Raw genomic sequence first — 18,913 nt, 5'->3', positions numbered from 1 at the left:
ATTTATGGCCCACACAGCGAGTTGGCCAACCTGCTCAATGCTCCTTCCTTGTAATAAATGCATTGTAACACAATGCATCACATGTAAATAATAACAGTGTTTGCAGAAGTCTAAGATTAAACATTCTCTTAATGCATGTCTCATTGTTATAATTGAGATGCATCCACATCATCTCTCTCTTATATCCCTTAATGGCCACCCAAAAATGTAAAGCCATGTGCTTTCATACCTCTCAGTATGACCTTGTCCACTTCACTTAGCTCACTCTTCCCTAGCACAACAGCGCTCAGTTGCTTTGGACATTTCAGAAGATACTTGTTAGACATGCTACAGCCAATGCTGCAAATCTGTTACCATTCTGCGATACAAGTGCACTAGCAGCTACATGCTGCAGATAGGCTGAATCCCGTACAGGACACCGACAGAAAACCAGAAAGAACAAAGCAACCAACACCATTTTCCCTTAAATGAAATAGAACCTATGGGGTGGTGGTTCTCACCTAAATGGCAAACCTAATTCCACCTAAATGGCAAACAATATTTCTCCCAGTTTCAACACGGTCAGTCCTACTACCACAGCCTCAATTTTGCTCAATGAGAAGGGTGAAAAAACATATCTACGTACAAGACAAAAGAGTCCCCTGCCATTATTCAGGAGTCCCAAAACTCCAGCGTCATTTTAGGAGCCACATCAATCAGGCATTTCTGCGCAGAAGAGAAATGAGAAACTGTGAGAGAGAGACAGGAACAGAGAAATCAGCAGCACTGCCTGAGGGACAACCAGCCAACCCCAGTGCACATGGGAGCCTCCTAACTACATCCTGCCATCCAGCCAGGGCAAGTGAGAGAGGCCTGGCATCAGGAGATGAAGCCTCCAGCAGAAGGCAACAGCAGGTACATGAGTGAGCCTGCTTATCCCAAGATGAAAACTTGAAAACAAAATACTGAGTTAAAGAGACATCCTGTTGCAGTTCCTTCAGGATGCCTACAAAACAAAGCAAGCGTTTTCTGAAAATAAATCGGCATTGACAGCAATTCAAAGAAAGTACCAACGCAAGTATTTGCTGTGAGCTGGACATTTCAATTGCAGTTAGCAACGCACCTACCAACAGCAACAAAAGAAAACCACGGTGAACTAAAAGCTCCAATACAAAACCATGCAAAAATCAACTGTTTTATTTCCCCATACGCATACATGTATTATGGCCCAATGACAGATTCAATTTACCACTTCAAAATGCAGGTTTTATTATAGTAAGATTTTTCAAAAAGAGACTTCCACAATTATGATGCACTGGGGGGTAAATTAGAAGCAAGATATGTGGTTTCTCACATTAAAATGTACCGTAGTCCAGCTCCTCCTCCCCCAAAATCTATTTATTTTGGACAGATGATATGAGACTTCCTTAGAGCAGGAAGTCCTGCAAGTCAGAGGCCACTGCTGAGCCAATATTTCCAGTATTTTGCAATAGGAACTTCAAATCCCTTACAAACACGAACAGAATGGCCAGTCGGCATCTGCAGATTTGCCCTGCAGCACTTTAACAATGAGGGACCAACCATGTGCTTTCCTTTGCATAGTTCTGCTCAGCAGACTTTCAGAAACTGAGGTGAATCCCCACGACCCAACAGTACAAAGCATCCAACAGCAGCATTCGGGAGGCAAAACACTGCTCAAACTCTGCAGTTTTTAAACAATGTCATGACAGCCTTGAGTATTTCCAACAGGAAACCAACATCCATCCATACTCTCCATTATCTCCACACAGTACTCAGCCCAGAATTCTTCCACACTTTAAGAAATCCAACTGAGCACTGGAATAAAACTGTGAAATAGATGAAGTAAGGCTTGCAGGTGTGAAATACATTGCTGAAGTCTTCTAACAGCAAGAAATGTCTGCACATCCCAAAAACTTGGGGCCACATACATACACTACTGCTGACAGTCACGCTCCAGTGACCCAGAGCTATGTAGGGAGACTGCTGAGGTACCTTCTCAGTTGATCCAGGTTACAAGATGAAACAACACAGGTTTCTGAATTACAGTTGTTATTTCCAGATTGAAAATAACAAGAAATAGTTTTCTTTTTACTTAGCATCTTCCAATTACTGTTCTGAAGGCAAGTTTGCCCTCAGCTACTATGAGATAGCTGATCTCAGGGCACAGAACTGCAAATGAGGAAACAACGTACTAGAAGGACTAACTCACATAAACCTTGAGATGGAAATGCTGCAATGCATTTCTAAATGGGCACTGAAGCTATTAAATATCACAGCAGCACTGTGCCTAACTTGCTTCACTCTGAATTGAATAGATGACCAGCTCGCTGAGAACTGCAGTATAACTCCAGCCATACAACACTCGTACTCCAAGCTGTTGGGCAAATTGGAAAAACAAACAGGTCCATTTCCCAGCAAATACATACCAAACTGAAGAACACCATTCACTAAGAGTCTGTTCTAACACCACAGATATTTCAGGCATTCTTCTACTCAAAATATTTTGCTGTCCCCAGCATTCAGTATTGCAGAGCTGGCTCCAGCTGAACTACACAGATCCATAGCAAACGGCACAGAAATACCATCTGTGACCCAAACTTGTATCTGAAGCTGGACTGACAACACTTCATTACCAGGGTCACTGTTCAGATGCAATATTAACAGGGCTTCACATTTCCAGTATCAAAGCTGGGAACTCTACAAAGTATTTTGCTTTATAAACATGCCTGTCTATAGCCTAACGATATCGGGAAAGAAGCACTTATCTAATAGTGGTTGACCAACTCACAAAGCAATAATGCACTCCATGCTTGTGAACACTACAAGTGTATTGGCATGCTGTAGGACACATGAAATACCGCACAAATGCCAGCTCATACACACTGTGCACACAGCCAACCCCACTGGGGGGTTGGACTCAATGATCTCTGGAGGTCCCTTCCAACCCCTACAATTCTGTGATATACACTGTGCCGCTGCTTGAGTTACATTTGCCATGGCACCAAAACGTGCCACAGATGCACTAAAACGTGTCATGATGCCATCAGGACAGCTCCCTGCAGCCCAGGTTTGGGGGAGTCTGTGATGCTGAAACCCAACACGACAGAAGCCCTCTGAGGCCACCTCTGTGTGGAATGGTCCCAAGGGAGGTGTCACTCACCTGTACCCAAGGCACACATGGGCAGAGAGCAGCCACATGGCTCAGGCTGAGCTAATGCACCAGCTAATTGTGCTACTAACACAACGCGCAACATCTACCTTTCCTAACAGGAAACCTACCATATTCCATGGTGAAATATAATGCTTTTGTATACACAAACCTACGGTGCCAACTAACCAAAACCCAGCCAGAAAAATAAGCCCAGGGCTCACTGGTCCTCAGAGGAATCCTTCTGGGAGTTACTCTAGTAAAACACACAAAAAAACAGGTAGGCCATTCCCAAAACCTCAGCAGAAAATAGGCACATTTACCCTTCTGCACCGCCGCCTGCCTCCCTCTCTCTCCACACCGGCATCTCCAGCCCCAGCTGTGAGCCACGGCCCTCATCCCTCAAGGTGAGCACCGCGGCTGGGTCGGAGACCACGGACGAAATAAATAAACTACCCCGTGAGGGAGACGACGACGGAACCCGGCCGCCCCCCACGTCAGGTGCCTGCGGGAAGGCCGCCCGGCCCGGCCCTCGCCTCCCCAGGAACAACAAAGGCCGCCGGGCTCCCTCAGGGCTCCGCCAGGCCGGGCTCCGGCGGGGCCCGCGCGGCGAGAAGGAAACCCATACAAAATAGAGAACGTGACGGCCGTAACGGACCGCCAAAGGCACCTGCCGGGCCGCCCCCGCTCCAAGCCCGCACGGCACCCCTCCGGCACGGCAGGGCCCGCGGCGGGGCGACAAAGCGGCGGGGCCCGGCCGAGGGCGGTGGGCACTCACCGGGTAGGCGGCGAGCTCTCGCGGGGCCGCTGCGACCGGCCCGGCCCGCCGGGGCCGGGGAGAGGGCGGCGGGCGGCCCCTCTCCGCTCTCCGCTTCTCTTCGCTCCGCGGGCGCGGCGGTCAGGCGAGCGGGTGGCCGCGGCGGGGCGGTGCGGGCCGGGCCGGGAGGGCGGCTCCCCCGCTGAGGCCCGGGAGGGCTCCGGCGGGAGGCGCCGCCGCCGCTGCAGCGTCCTGGCCGCGGGGTCGTTCCGGCCCCATCAAGGCCGGACCGCACCGGGGGGGCCGCGCGAGGCGGGGCGGGGGGAGCGGGGCCGCTCCCCTTGGCGGCTGGTGGCCATCTTAGTCCTCCTCCTCCGCGGCGCAGAGTGCCCCCTCCCCGCCCGGCTGCCTCCTCCCTCCGCTCCTCCTCCTCCTCCTCCTCCTCCCGGCTGGTTCCCGCGGCCCGGCCCGGCGCGGCCACCTGAGGAGAGCGGGTGGGGAATGGCGGGAGGAGGGAGCGGGTCCTCAGGGAGCGCGGGCACTGCGCGCTCGCCCCTGGTCCGTCTGTGGTGGTTTATTAAAAACAATTAATAAAAATTATTTACGGTTATGTTGGGTTTTAGTAGTTTGGCTTTCCCTCGGAGTCCCGCGGAAGGTTCTGTGCCTCCCTTCCCTCGGACAAAGATCCCCCGGCACGCACCCGCCGCCGCTCAACGCGCCGTGCTGAGGAGAACGGAGCGCTGCCAGCACGGGACGGCCGGAAGGGATCCTCGCGGGGCCTGAGGCTTTCCCGCTGCCTTTGGGCGCTGAGTGGAAGCCCACCGAGCGTCCCTGCTGTGGTGCACGAAAGGCACGGCGCGTCAGCGAATGGCATCGAGTTGCGGCAGGGGAGGTTTAGGTCGAGCGTTGGGAAACGTCTCTTTGATACAGTGGTGAGGCGTCGGCACGGCTGCCCAGGGAGGTGGTGCAGCCACTGATCGTGGAGGTGTTCACAAACTGTGGAGATGTGGCACTAAGGGACGTGGTCTGTGGTCGTGGTGGGGATGGGGATGGGTTTGGACTTGGTGATCTCAGCGGTCTTTTCTAGCTTTAATGATTCCATTATTTGTGCTGTCATCCACACGGTTCTGATGCTGGAATGCAGAAATAGTTTCCTAATGCATCCCCTACAGCTAAAGGATTCCTTTGTGCCAGTGAGACACATTACCCATATAAACATCAGCTAGACACAGCAAGTACAGGGTCACTGCCACCATGGGGCAACCTTCACCCACCCACACCTTATGGAAAGCGTACAAAGGTACATCCATGCTTGTGTCCATTAGCCCTTCTGCCTTTTTCCATCAAGTGCAAACTCATTTCCTTCAAGACATCAGCTGTTAACAACAGTTTGCCTTCCAGCAGTTTGCTTTTTCATTTACAAGATCTCTTTCCAAAGCCCTCACTGAAGGAACTGAGCAGTTTGGAGAATGGCTGCAGGGGTAAACGCAACAATAACTAACATGCAGAGCATGAAGGGCCTGTGTGTTTCATGGGTAAATGATCACAATAAAATTGCCTCTTGCCTTTGGTATCACATCTTATTAAGTGAGGCTGGGCACCTGAGGACAAAGGGAGTCCATGCCATTTACCCCATCTTCCAACGCTGGACATTAATATAAAAAATACAGGTCTATCTATTATTTTTAATAATGTCATAGGTCAGCAGCTAGACTAGATGACCTCAGAGCTCGGTTCCAACCTTATGGATGCTATGAATCTATGATTTGCAATCACTGCGATACAACTTTTCACCCCATTCTTGTTTATGTAGAGGGTATTTCTATCTAGGACTCGTGGATGTCTGAGATGGGCCCAACTCTAATTCAACTCCTGAGAGCTGTAAGGCCTTGGTGCAGGCTGCCCAGAGAAGCTGTGGATGCCCCATCCATTCCATCCCTGGAGGCACTCAAGGTCAAGTTGGATGGGGCCCTGGGCAGCCTGATGAGGGGGGCAACCAGACCACGGCAGGGGGTTGGGGTAGGTTACCTACCTCCAACCTAAACCATTCTATGGTTCTACAATTCTATTCTGTGATTCTTAAGGAGATGAAACATGTGCTAATGGAAGGTGAAAATACCACCCAAACAAAGAAATATGAAGAAAAATAAAAGCAAAGACAAGCTAATAAACTTCTTGCTTACACAATGTAATCCCACCTTTACTCATTAAAAGTATATCACTACACTCACTGCATCAACAGGAGCAAAATTTAGACCAATTCAGGAGACCTGCCTGAGCTAATGACTACTGTTGGAATGCAGCCCATGGGTCCTTTACAGTGCCTGTATTGTTTCTGTGCAGGATAACCAATGAACAATAAGCACCATGAGAGAAATTATGCATGGTATACCAGTTACAGCCCTCGTACAACAACTGTAGTACAATCAGTACCAGCTCTTAAACATCCAGCATTCTGTACCTGCAAAAAAGGGGACTTTATGTCGTATGTATAATGCCTTGTCTACTTTTGCCTACTTTCACCCACTTTTTGGGCTTTTTAACCTCTTCCCCAACCAGTTTCTCTCAGCACAACTATTCTTCCCGGCCTCCTCATCCCACATTGTATGCAAACAGTAATAACAGTCGCTGTTTTCGGTGAGAAATAGGGTTGGCTGATGAGAAATGCTACTGAATAGAAAATGAGGAGGATCAGAATATGACACTACCGATTTGTTTGCAGTGTCTTCCTTTTGACAACACTCCCCATATATTGTATACATCACAGAATAACGGATACACACAAGGAAAAGCATCCCTGTGTCTGCACCAATTGGCTGAACCAATTCTCCCCCCTTGAGGGAAAGCCAAGATGAAAGTTGGTAGAGCGGCTGTTGGCGCTACAAAGCCACCAAGAACCACATCTCATTCCATAGGAATTGTATATGCATATTTCCCTGCAAGCCAGATTTTTTTTTTTTACTTTTTAGGAGTACCTTCTCCTCCAGCTCTATATACTACCAGGCAGAATTTGTCCCCCCTTGGGTATATTTTCATTCTGGACTGCAGCAAGAGGGATCTCAGATTTAATCAGCTTGTTTCAACAGTAATTCCACTTACAGCGAACACTACATAGCAGTTACCCATCATAAAACAAACAAAACTTCTCTCTGTAATGTATGTGTAGGAGGATACTTGCATCTTTCATATGTAAAGGATTAACACATCTATCTTACCAGCTGTACTAAGAATCAAAGTTTACAGAGATGGAGCTGTTTCTAAGTCTCTATCAGCAGAGATACCTTAGTGGGAAATCACAGAAATCCTCCAAGAGAGCAGTGAGAATTGCACAGACAGCTGTACACCAGATCTAACATTTGCTGCGTGCCAAATTATATTGCTTTTTTTTATTTTCCCTTTCTTTCATGCACTTAATTGCTCCTTGCATTCCTATTCATAGTCCCTATGTTTTGGTCAGTTGTCACAGTTCCAAAATAAATAATGGCAAGCTGTAATAATCCATACTGATAGATATCAGATGCTTTTTTTTTTTCTTTTTTTTCTTTTTTTTTTTTTTTTTAAACCATCCCAGCATCTCTCTTTCTTGCAAAGCTCATCGCAGGCAACTGTTTCTCAGAGAAGGTGCTAGTTAGTAACTATAGAGCTATAAGCAGACAAAAAAATGGTTGGTTTTTTTTTCACAGCAAGTACACATAAAGAATCGCATTGATCATTATAAGCTATGGAGATACATATTTAAAAATATTTTTCTTCTTTATTCAAAAGGAAGATGATACCTGTACAATTGACTTGAAGTGATGAAATTCTACTCAGCTTTCGGGTGAATTTCCAGTATATTTCTTTTGCACATATTTTGCCTATCTTGGGCAGTAAAGCTGAGTCCGTCTTGTTCACATGAATTAGCTGAAACCAATGGGCAGACAAATCCAAAACTGGAAAGAAACTGGCATGAGAAAGTGAAAAAAACATTGAGGGCTTTTTTTTTTTATTAGAATATTTTTAACCCAATAAAATAGCACTGTTTTCCAAAACTCTCAGTTTAGCATTATCATTGTACAGGATTCTTATGGCTCACTTTGAGGAATGCTCTTCCCTCCCTCTTGCCTGTTTATAGACAATTTTTTGGTATTAAGTAAGAAGGGTGGAGTAGAGAAGGCTCCACCACCACTTCCCTGTCCTATGGCACTCTGACTGAATTTGTCTGAAAGCTGAAAAATTAGAAAATCCCTTGTTACATACTCTTTAGAAAAACAACTTCTGGCTGCTCGTCAGAAGCTAAAGAACCCACAAATTGTCCACTGGTGAGCTCATAGCATCTGTAAACCAGTGACAGAGCAACTAACCACAGCCCCACAGAGTAACACAGACAAAAAAAAAAAAAAAAAAAAAAAAAGCAAGCCAGAGCTGCTCCTCCCTCAGCCCCTGGGGCCAATCCCTTTCTTCTGCTGTCCAACGAAGCTGCAAAGTTGTACAACTCGTGCAAACACATTTGTCCCATAGTGCTGCAGGCCAAAGGTGAGTGACCTGGGAACAGAGCTTGCTGCAGCTGACATGGATGATTATTTTTTTTTCTGTAACAAAAAGCAATGGTAAAGCAGCTCTGCATTTATGAGCAGGGACATAAGAGTGAGGGGAAAAAGGAGGGCGTAAGGTTGTGTGACTGACGGGTTCCCACAAAGCAGGCGATAACAGAGAAAGGCTAGTTCAGCTGAGGCCTTTGTGGCCTCCACAGCCACACAGCCCTATGTGGTGGCCCCAGAATCCGAGAGGAGATCACACTTTGAGAGAGGAAAAATGCTGCCATCTGGTGCCTCAGGGAAGGAAATGTTTGTCGTGCATCACTTGCAGCCATCCAAATGCTGCTGGTTCCGTCCCACAGAGTTGAGGCTGTCTTTGTGTTGGTTAAAGGCGTCACTGCTCCGCACAGCTTATGGAAGGCTCTTGTGAAGCCACACACCAAAGCACACAGCCTGAAAGGTGTGCTGTGTGGCGGTCTGCTCAGAAGTGAAACTGTTGTAACTTCTGAGCCCTTGGAATATATCTCAGAAAAGAGCAGGTGCAGCACTGAGGGATGGTTTGTGGTCATGGTGGGGTTGGGTTGGTGGTTGGACTAGATGATCTTAGTGGTCTCTTCCAACCTTAACAATTCTATGACTCATGTCAGAAATCCTAGCAGATACAGAACAAGACACCAAGTGCTATTTTTTTCTCTGATTCGCTCTTTACAGCAGCTTGTTTCTCCTTGTTGTTGATACAGCCTCGGAGGATGTGCCAAATATGCACTGAGACACTCCACACTTAGAACGAGGGAATGTTATTTCTGTCTGCGATATTTTTATTTTCACAGGCTTTCACAGAAAGCCATGACGGCTGCTTAGGGAGACTGAAGTGACTGATCAAAGAATAAAAAAAACCATATACTTCTCAATTCTAGACATAGAGGAAATAAAGATGCTCTTCCTGTGAACTTACATTTGTTCCTCCCTTGAGCAGGGATAGGAAAATCCTGAGGACTGAAGGGCAGCTTCCCACTGGAAGAAAACCATGTGAAACAGGGTATGTTATTTATTTATAAAAGCACCATTTTTGGAACACAGCAGTTACAAAACCTCAGGCCTGCCACACACTCCTCCAAAAAGCAAGCTCCCACACCGCTCTCTATTTTCCAGAGAATAGAGAAATTCTCTATTACTCCTGGAATGCCTTCAAGTTCACCAAGTAACCTATAGCACACCAAATGCTTCCAAACCATTTCTCGTGCACTTCTGCAGAGCATTCAGAAAAGGAACATGTTTACAACCTAAGAGAAGAGATTTCTGAAGCTATAACTAAAAGGGCCTTTCTTACAACACCTGCCATAATATGTACTCTCCCCCTACATCTATAGCACCTGATCAATCAGGGCACAAACTCAGAACTCACCTTCTCTTCACAGGAGCTACAGGTACAAGCAAACAGATATTTTGCCATCACAGATTTAATTATGCATAACTGCAGATCACAACTGAAAACCACTGGCCAGGCACATACACACTCCTGTCTACCATTTGGGGCAGCTTAATTATTTAAACTCTTCATAAATATATATAATTTTTTACAGAGTAACTTGAAGAGTTATGAGAAGGTTGTGTCACTCTAAAAGCTGTTCCAAAAGTGTGTGGTTTACATGCTAAGATCCTTCTTCAACTTAATTCCTAGCTTTAGTTTACTGCCATGCTATATACATTTGATCTTATAAAACTAAGTTACTGCGGAACTCAATCTTTTTACTACTGATGTTGCACTGCAAGAACTTGGAGTTGCTTCCTCTTCAACATCACCAGAATTGCTTGTGGATACACAGTGCAAGTCTGGAGCTTTTAGACGCATGCATGGCTTCCTGTGGAGAAGTTGTAATTTCTTTGACAGTCCCCTGCCCATGAACAAATGACATAACTTGAAGCTTTTCTAATATTATTAGCCATGTCATATAAGGATAGTTTTCAGAAACAATGACAAATGTTGTCAGTGCCTGTGGCAACCTTGTTAACCGCAAGCTAAGCTGTCAATCTCCCTTCAAGCTGCAGAATTGAAGGAGCACTTCCTTTTTATTTTCTACATTATTTTCTACAAATTATTTTCTACAAACCCTCTGTCTCCAAGGAAAAAAAAAAGAGAGCACTTTGGGTGAGTAGGCCAAAGTATTCATATTACCTCGGCCTTTGGCTATTGGAGAAGTAGATGGTGATAATTTTACACTGTAGATTGCTAGATGACTATGGGCTGCCTGTGAGGAATCCATGAGAGGCAAGGGGAGAGCATCCAAGGCTTGTCAGAAGGTAAATTAAAGGTACAGCATCCACACCTTTCCTAGAATGCTCTTAAGGAGTTTGCATATTAAGAAAAGTAGAGAAATAACAGTTAAAGTATGGGCAGCATCCAGTGAGTGTCTAGAAATGTGAAATTGTCATAGATGTAAGTTACAGCCACAGGTATGTTTGCATTATCTCAAGCATAACAAAACACTATTCGTGCCATCTGTAACCAGAAGTTTCTTGGTGCTTTTTGAATGGCTGCGTGTGTTATCCTCTGGGCCCAACTTCAACAATTCAGTGTGATTTCACTGTGACCCCAAATCACTTTCCAGAGCAACATCGCTAGCAGCCTACAATCATCACTCAGCACACAACCTCCACTGCAGAGCCGGGGAACAGATTTGATGACAATTTGCACAGTGCTTTCCTTGTACCATTATACTTCTTATTTATTTATGCTGACTGATAATGATCTGTCAACACTGCATCTGTGCATGAACATATGCTACTTCAAATATATAACAATGACCATCTCCATTTGCTAGAGGAAAGCAGCAGCACTTGGCATCACAGCTCCTTCTCAACTATACCTGATTACAGGTTGAAGTATAAGATTCTCATAAAGATGGCCCTTGCTCCAGGTTCTGTTAAAAGAACCAGCACAAAGGAAAACTGAAAGACATTTAAACTAACACCAAGGCTAAAACATAGCAGCACATCATGAACATCATAACTCATAGTAAAGACCAAATCTGTGGTAGAATGACAATACCGAATTAAACGTGGAGGGTCTGAACATTTATAAACAGTGCAACTCTAAACTGGAAACAGTCCTTAATTAACAGTCATGGCTCATTTTCCAGTAGTAAAACAGAATATAAATTCAAGGTGAGAATCCTGTGTCAAAATCATACTTCATGGTGTTGTTGTACCTGATATACAGAACTGGACTACGTGACCTGCCAACACCGTGCCACTTCTTTTCTCTGGTGCACAAACCTGTGACCAGATTTCCCTAACACTGGAAGGTGACTCAACCTCCCCTTCCAGAAATAACAATGATATTTTTTTAAAGAGCTTAGCTCTGGTGTGCACTGATGACAAACTCTTTCCCAAGACACCAAGGGAGGATCTCTAACTGTAGAAGTTTTGTATCTTTGTTCCTAAAGGCTGACTGAGCAATTGACAGTGTTCCCACATACCATATTTCCACCATCTGCAGTTTCCACATGGTTCCCAGATGTCTTACAGCCACCAGCAGCCATTTGTAAAGCAGCCTCAGAGCAGGGCTTTCTCACTGTTTTCAGGATGGTGCCAACATGGCCCTCTGCACACCAAAATACCCCATTCTGCCCTAGCAGCACCTCGGCACTCTCTCCTCATCATCCTGAAGGGTAAATGCAGGCCCAACCCAGTTAGGCTCTAACTTACTGTCAGAACCGCCTTCTCCCAGCCCATTTCACCTCTTTGACCTCAGCTTGTAACCCCCAGGTGTTTTCAGAGCAGCCTGCCCAAGTGGACGGCAACAGCAGGATCTAATGCACCACACCTGGAGAGCAATCTGCAACAGGTGACATAGGTTGGGGGGTTGTCCTGCTGCTGCCCTAGCACTCCAGTTTGGGGATCTTTCACACACAGAAGTACTGATTTGGAGCAAGAAACCTCAAAGGCAGCAAAAGAGATTTGTTGAGATAGATTGCACAGGGAAGGATTGCAGTGAGAGGGCTTGGTGCAGAGAGGAGCATGAGGTTTTTGGAGAGGGAGTGTTTTGTTTAGATGGGTGTGTCTGAGTGGGTTAAAGTAGGCTGGCCAGCTTCACCATGGCAGGGTTGTAGGCTTGTTCCTTGAACCAGGCACAGCAACTGGTAAATATGAGCAGTGCAAAATAGTGCAGATCGCTCAACTGCATTCATTCAGGGTCATATCAATTAATACAGAAAATCTTTCATCTGCTCTGTCCCTTGCACCCCCTCCTAAAATTCACAAACAGCTGTTTTTTGGCTCAATGAACAGGTGAGAAACAGAAACAGACACTTCAGAAAGGTCATGCCCAAAACTGAAGGAGACATTAACACACTATCATTAAAAGCATGTGAAATTGGAATAGGGAACTTGCATTTCAGGTTGTTGAACCGAGGCAAGTCCTGCGTCCAATGCATACTTGGTGTAGCAATGACTAATTCTGGCAACATATCATCTGTCTCTCACGTTTCCTTTCTTTGGTCTGTGAATGCACACTGATCTCTTGGACAGAACATTAGGTGGCTTCCTCAGAAGGCATTGGTTGGTTCAACACCAAGTGATCAGGCATTTTTCTGCCAACAGACTCTGTGGACCTTATGCCCCACCATGGAGTCGCTTCAAAGTCCAGGCTGAATCTTGACCAGCATAGCAGAGAAATGCCAGGCGTGCAGCCCAGATTTGCTCCTTTCCTTCCTGGGACTAATTTCTTTCTTCCATAGGTCTTACAGTAGGAAAAGCAGTGTTTTCTAAAGAGGTTTCTGCAAAGATTTGGCAAGTGCACATGTCTCTATCTTGTCTCTCAGAAGTCTCACTACAAGGATTTTTCCATTGGCATTGGTTTTTAAATTCAATGCGAAAAAAGCACAATCTTTACAATCTGTCTGAATAAAAGTACTTAAGAATAAAAACTTTTACCAGTTGTTAGATCCAGAATAAAAGTCACTATTGATATTCTTGATTTATAATGCACTAAAAAAATGAACAAATTCAAGCAATAGAAAAGTTGCAGAGCATTTAAATATAAGTTGCTGTGTTGGCCTCCAGTGAAATGACGGGTGAAGAGTCTAAAAGCATATCAGAGCCACAGCGCAAACGAACATGGTGTTAATAACTGTACAGTCACCTAGGTCATGTTTAATTAAGAACACAGTGCCACCCAGGTCACATTTAATTAAGAAGTCTTAATTCAAACAGTGTTATTATATCCGTGATAAAAAGCAAGTTAAAAATCTCTGAACAGTTAACACCATGCTGCTCCCAGGAGTTTCAGCGTTAGCTCAAGTTAATTATGTTAAAATTATTTCCTTTGGTGTAGTGATGTGAAGATCACTGTCTGACAACGAACGAGAAAATTAAAACTTTTTGCAACTTCCATCAAGGCTCACCTATCACTGCACTCACATGGAACTGGCCTGCCCTTGTGTCAGTGTGGAAGGAGCAGATGGTTGAAATATCACTCAGTTACGGTGCTTCTATTCTTTAGAGCATTCTCCAGGAAGGCCTTAGGCCTCTTGCGCTCCAGGCACCTTTTTCTGGCAAGGGAAGAAAAAACAAATCACTGCAGCTATCCCCTGGTTTGTTACACTCATGTCCTCAGTGACCTCAAGTCCTCAAACACTGTGCAACATCAGCAAGAGGGGGCAGTTTGTTTTCTTCAGTGTCTCAGTAGAAACCAGAGCAGAGTAGGTCTGCAGGAAGCAGCCATACCAGTGCATTAAACCACAGCAGAGCATAATCTCCTGCCTGGGGAAGTTTTCAGACACAGGAGTAAGTGTACAAATGGGAAGTAACTTCTGGCTACAGCATGGTTACAGACAGATAATGCATTAGTGAGGCAAGTAAGAAAAACCTTGCATTTCTAGGCCAATATTTCTTTTGTTAGCTTGTAAGCGAGCCTTTCAGATCTGGAGAGGACAGAGGAGGTAAAGAATGGGTAAAATTATTCTGAGTTAAATCTCTGTTACAGGCAAGTTTTCAAAGTTTGTAGCTAAGGAGTATTCAAATGATCAGGCAGCTGGGACTTTTTCCACGTGCCAGGAGTACATGGGTGCTGCAGCTCCAAAACCAAGCCAGTACCACTGTGCCACTGTTAACAACATCATGCCCGTGTTAAAGACATGCCTCTATAGTAATCTAAAAACAACCATGCGGTACATAAGGGTACCTCATCTGAAGCTGACAAATGCTCTGCTCTTTTATGTCATGAGAGTTTCTACAGACCATCAATACGAAAGCATTTGCAGCTTTACCCCGGAGATTTACAGTTTTCAATCCAGCTGCTGGAGGCAATTCTATCAGCATTAGTGGCAGTTCTGTTGGGCAGCTGTACTTAGACTCTGCACAACAACTCCCACAGGCAGCACAGTACTACACACTCTTTTTTTGTCTATCTCTGCTTGAAAGCCACGAGGGGGTGCCATTACATTCATCCTAACCAGGTGATTAGACATACACCAGGTATTTAAAAGAACATAAAAGCCCAATTACACGTTCATTCCTAGCCAAAGGAGGGCATTGTCCCCAGTGTAAAGTAGAGTCAAACGCGCCAGCACTAACAGCACAATATTGCCTGTGCCACACCAGCAGAGGTATCTACCATGATCTATGAGACCAGAACTGGTGTGAGAGTAGCAGGGGCACACATCCCAGTCAGCTCCGTCCTTGGGCTTGACAGCTCCCACTTCAGATTCCCAGCTTTTCTTAAAGTAAAGAGTTCTGTTTGTATTGGGATAGGAACTGTTTGTAAGGAGTTCTTTTGGTAACTTCAAGTTGCACCAGCTGCATAATGACAATCATGTATTAGTTTACAGCAGAACAGGGGAAGATCAAATTTACTACCTGCCTTTTAGGGTATATTTGGCTTTAGAAGAGGTCAGAATAGATGCAGGCTGAAGGAAAGCTTCCTCCATCTCCCTCCTCTTCCCTCAACTGCCTCACAGCTGTCATTTGTTGTCAAACTGAGCTTGCTCAGAACTGCTTCAGAGATGCATCTCTGCAAAAGAGAGAAGGGTTGATCACCCTTAAGAAGAGCTGTACAACCATCAGCTATTAGAGCAACAGAAGCCCTCTGAAGAGCCACCAAGATGCATCAGAGGCTTGGAGAGTTACACAGTATTTTTGGTTAAACCTATTCCAGCTCACATGAAAGTCTGAGCAAGCAACCCCCTGCTGCAAGTTAGGGAAGTCATAGCCTTAAAGCACCTTCCAAATTGCTTTCGCTCAGATAAGCAAAAAGGTGAAGGAGAGTGGCCTAAGGACAGAGAGCAAGACCAAGAACTGCACCTTTGGAGGGGAAAGCCATGGCTTGTGGATTGATCGTGAGGTGGCTCTCTTATCAGCAGGGGTACCACTGCAAATCAGAGTAACAGATGCCACTGTGTTCAGTCCTCAAAGAAGGAGTTCACAAATACAGGCACCTCTCAGGTGAAAGCATCTTTCTGCAGTTGCCATAGCCAACCCTGCTTCCCCAGGCCCCCAGTTCTCCCCTATATTTCCAAAAATACCTGATGGCGAGGTGATCCCAAGGTCCCTGAAGACACCTGAATATTCAGCATTTCTGCAAGGGACTTTCCTTGATGAAACTAAGAGCCCACTGAGGAGGGGCACTTTTACCACGCAGAAGCTCCACTCTGCCTATCACTATATTCGCACCGTGAGTTGCTTCTTCCTGGGAGCAGAGCACACCCTGCAGGAGCAGCGCTTCTGGAACAGCTCAGAGGAGATGTCGCACCCTGCAAAGCTCATGGGCTGGGTATGACAGGCCCCACTCCTGCAGAGCTGTTGTGGGAGGTAACCCTGTGCAGACCCATCATATCTGCTCTGATTTCCTGAATGTGATTGCTGTGCATCAGCTGCCAGGTGCTCCTGGGTAGGGAAAAAAAAAAAAAAAAGAAAAGAAAACAAGAGATTAGGGAAAAACTGTACACACAGTGTTTCACAGGAGGGGAGAAGACCCAGTGACACAAAAGCACACACCCCACTCCATGGTTTTGAGCTTTTTTTCCCCACCTACTGATGCTCAGGCATCTGGGTTCAAGACTTCGAACATAAAATAGAAATCTGTTTTGTGCTCACTTTGCTATGCTGCAAGTGTTCTGTATCAGTTCTGCGAATGAAAGTAACAGTATCAGCTGAACGAGCAGCAAGGTGATAACACACTGCTTCTGAAGGGAGGATGTTGAATACTCACTAGAAAGCACAATGAAGTGCTGTTTTTTTTTAACAGAAATTCCTTCTGACTTCATGACATGAGGCTCTGAAACATGTTTCTGTGAGGCTGGACAGCACAGTATAGCCATTGCTTCTCAGGATGCTGTCTCTCATCCATTTTAGACTCAAAGATCCCAATATCCCCTTCTGCCTCAGGCTGCTCTATATTTGCTGGGCAACAGTTTTTTACAGCAGAAACAAGGTGGAAGTGCACAGTACCACACACACCCTTCAAGTGCACACAACCCCTAGAGACTGGCCACAGGTAGGGAATCAGTAACAGCCACGATTGAGCAATAGGACCTCTCACTGTGTTTTCTTTGAAGGTGTGCACAACTCTTGCCAGATAACCCGAGTGTTTAATTTCCTGTGATCAAAGAGCAGAGTCCTAACAGTAGTTTTATAGCTTTACCTCCCAGTGAGAATACGTTGCCTTGTCATCCATCCTTGCAAGGGGTGTGTTGGTGCTTGTCAAAGTCCTAAATTCTTCTGTTCTGATAACAGGAGTCCTTCTCACCTGTTGCTTTAGAGATCAAGATGTTTTGCTAAATTTCCACAACCAGCACTGGTGTTCAGCACTCACAGTGCAATCTGGATGACAGGGTGCAATTCTGTAGTTTTCAGCAGTATGAGTCCGTAGGTATCAACAACATCACAGCCTGCTTCTGTGATCCCATCCCATACAGGGCTGCATTTGAGTCTGTACAGTTTGAAATGGCCACAACACACGTGTGAATGTCCGTTTTATAACTGAGAAGCTATGTGCAAGAGAAAGGACAGTTGTACCTTAGCTTTACACACTTTTTAGTGCAACTCGACAAAGAGACTCCACTCAGTGAGGCTTATTGTTATGTAGGGCAACTTATGTCGAAATGAAAACAAATAACCAAACAACTAACTCCTCCTGACAGAACTGCACACAAAAAAAAACAACACAATTTGTGCTGTCTGAATGCTTTACTGCTATGTCACTATCCCTGCAAGCAATTCTCTCAGCATTAGCATAGCACAACCTTAAATGCCCATCCAGCAACATGGCCTTTGTACCAGAGGTGCAGAACACACTGCAAGTGCTTTGGTAGAACATACACAGTGCCCCAGGCAGGGGATGCGAATTCAATTCCTGTGTTCCAGGAGCTGGACCAACAATCCTCATGGTCCCTTCCAGCTCAGGGTATTCCAAATCCTGTACTGAGCAGCTCAGCCATCACTGTGAGCCTGTGGTTACAATCTTGAATGGTCTGGAGTCTTGAAGGCAAAATGGGAAATTAATTGCTGCTGTCTCTCTTGAGAACGCAACTTCCAAGGAAGAAGAATATATTTTAATTAAGCAGTGTTCATGCATTGGTCATAATAAAATGAAGATAAACATAAAACAGAAGAGGATTTACATCCCATTTTTATTTTTACAATGCCTGCCCCAATGAAAGATCGAACTATAACAGATAATATATGTTCAAAACATTTACAGTATTTACAGATAACTTTTTTTTTTTTTTTTGCTCAATAAGTAATTACAGCAACTTTTAACAAAAGTGCAAGTGAAAAGAATCACTGGTGCAAAAGTTACCCTGTCCTGTTGATCACATTGTAGTGCTTGAACGAGCTGAAGTGACAACTGGGATAAATGCATTTCATAGTGAGCAAACGTCATTGTCACTTGACAGTGACAGGCCCTGCCAAGCTGTATTTACAAAGCCTAAGCCAGCAGAATGCCATTATTCTTTCTAGAAAGAGCGATTAGTGAGTTCAGAAGTGATCCCTTCTTCATTTTAACTTTGAACAGCAGAATTGCAGTGTCATAACTTCTACTGTGCAAACAGATGACAACAGATTTCAAATGCTCTGTTGCATTAAGTGCTAAAATAAGCTTAACTTCCTTATTATACATGCTATAAAACTACACTAGAAATTTCAAGTTTCAGAAGCAACAATTACCTTTCCATGTGTATTCTGTATATATATTTTTTAATTTTTAAACACAGGATGAAGATACGCTGGCTCCAGGAAAGCTTTGTTTTTCCATAAGCAAACCCAAAAGCCCTGTACACAACCAAAGCCTCATTGACATGTTCATTTTTGAGGTATGCTACTGGGGTCATCTTCCCTGATGCACACACCCCTATTTCCCTTCTCTCTCAAACTCCTTTCTCTAAGCCATATATTCTCTGGCCATGCCATCTTCCAACCTCTAGCTATGCCACATAGTCCTGCAGCCTTCAAACTGTAGAGAGTATCACAAAGAATTTAATTCTTCCAGCT

The sequence above is a fragment of the Tetrao urogallus genome (genome assembly GCF_951394365.1).
Source record: "Tetrao urogallus genome assembly, chromosome: 4".
NCBI classification, from domain to species: Eukaryota; Metazoa; Chordata; class Aves; order Galliformes; family Phasianidae; genus Tetrao; species Tetrao urogallus.
Note: the sequence above shows the minus strand (reverse complement) of the source record.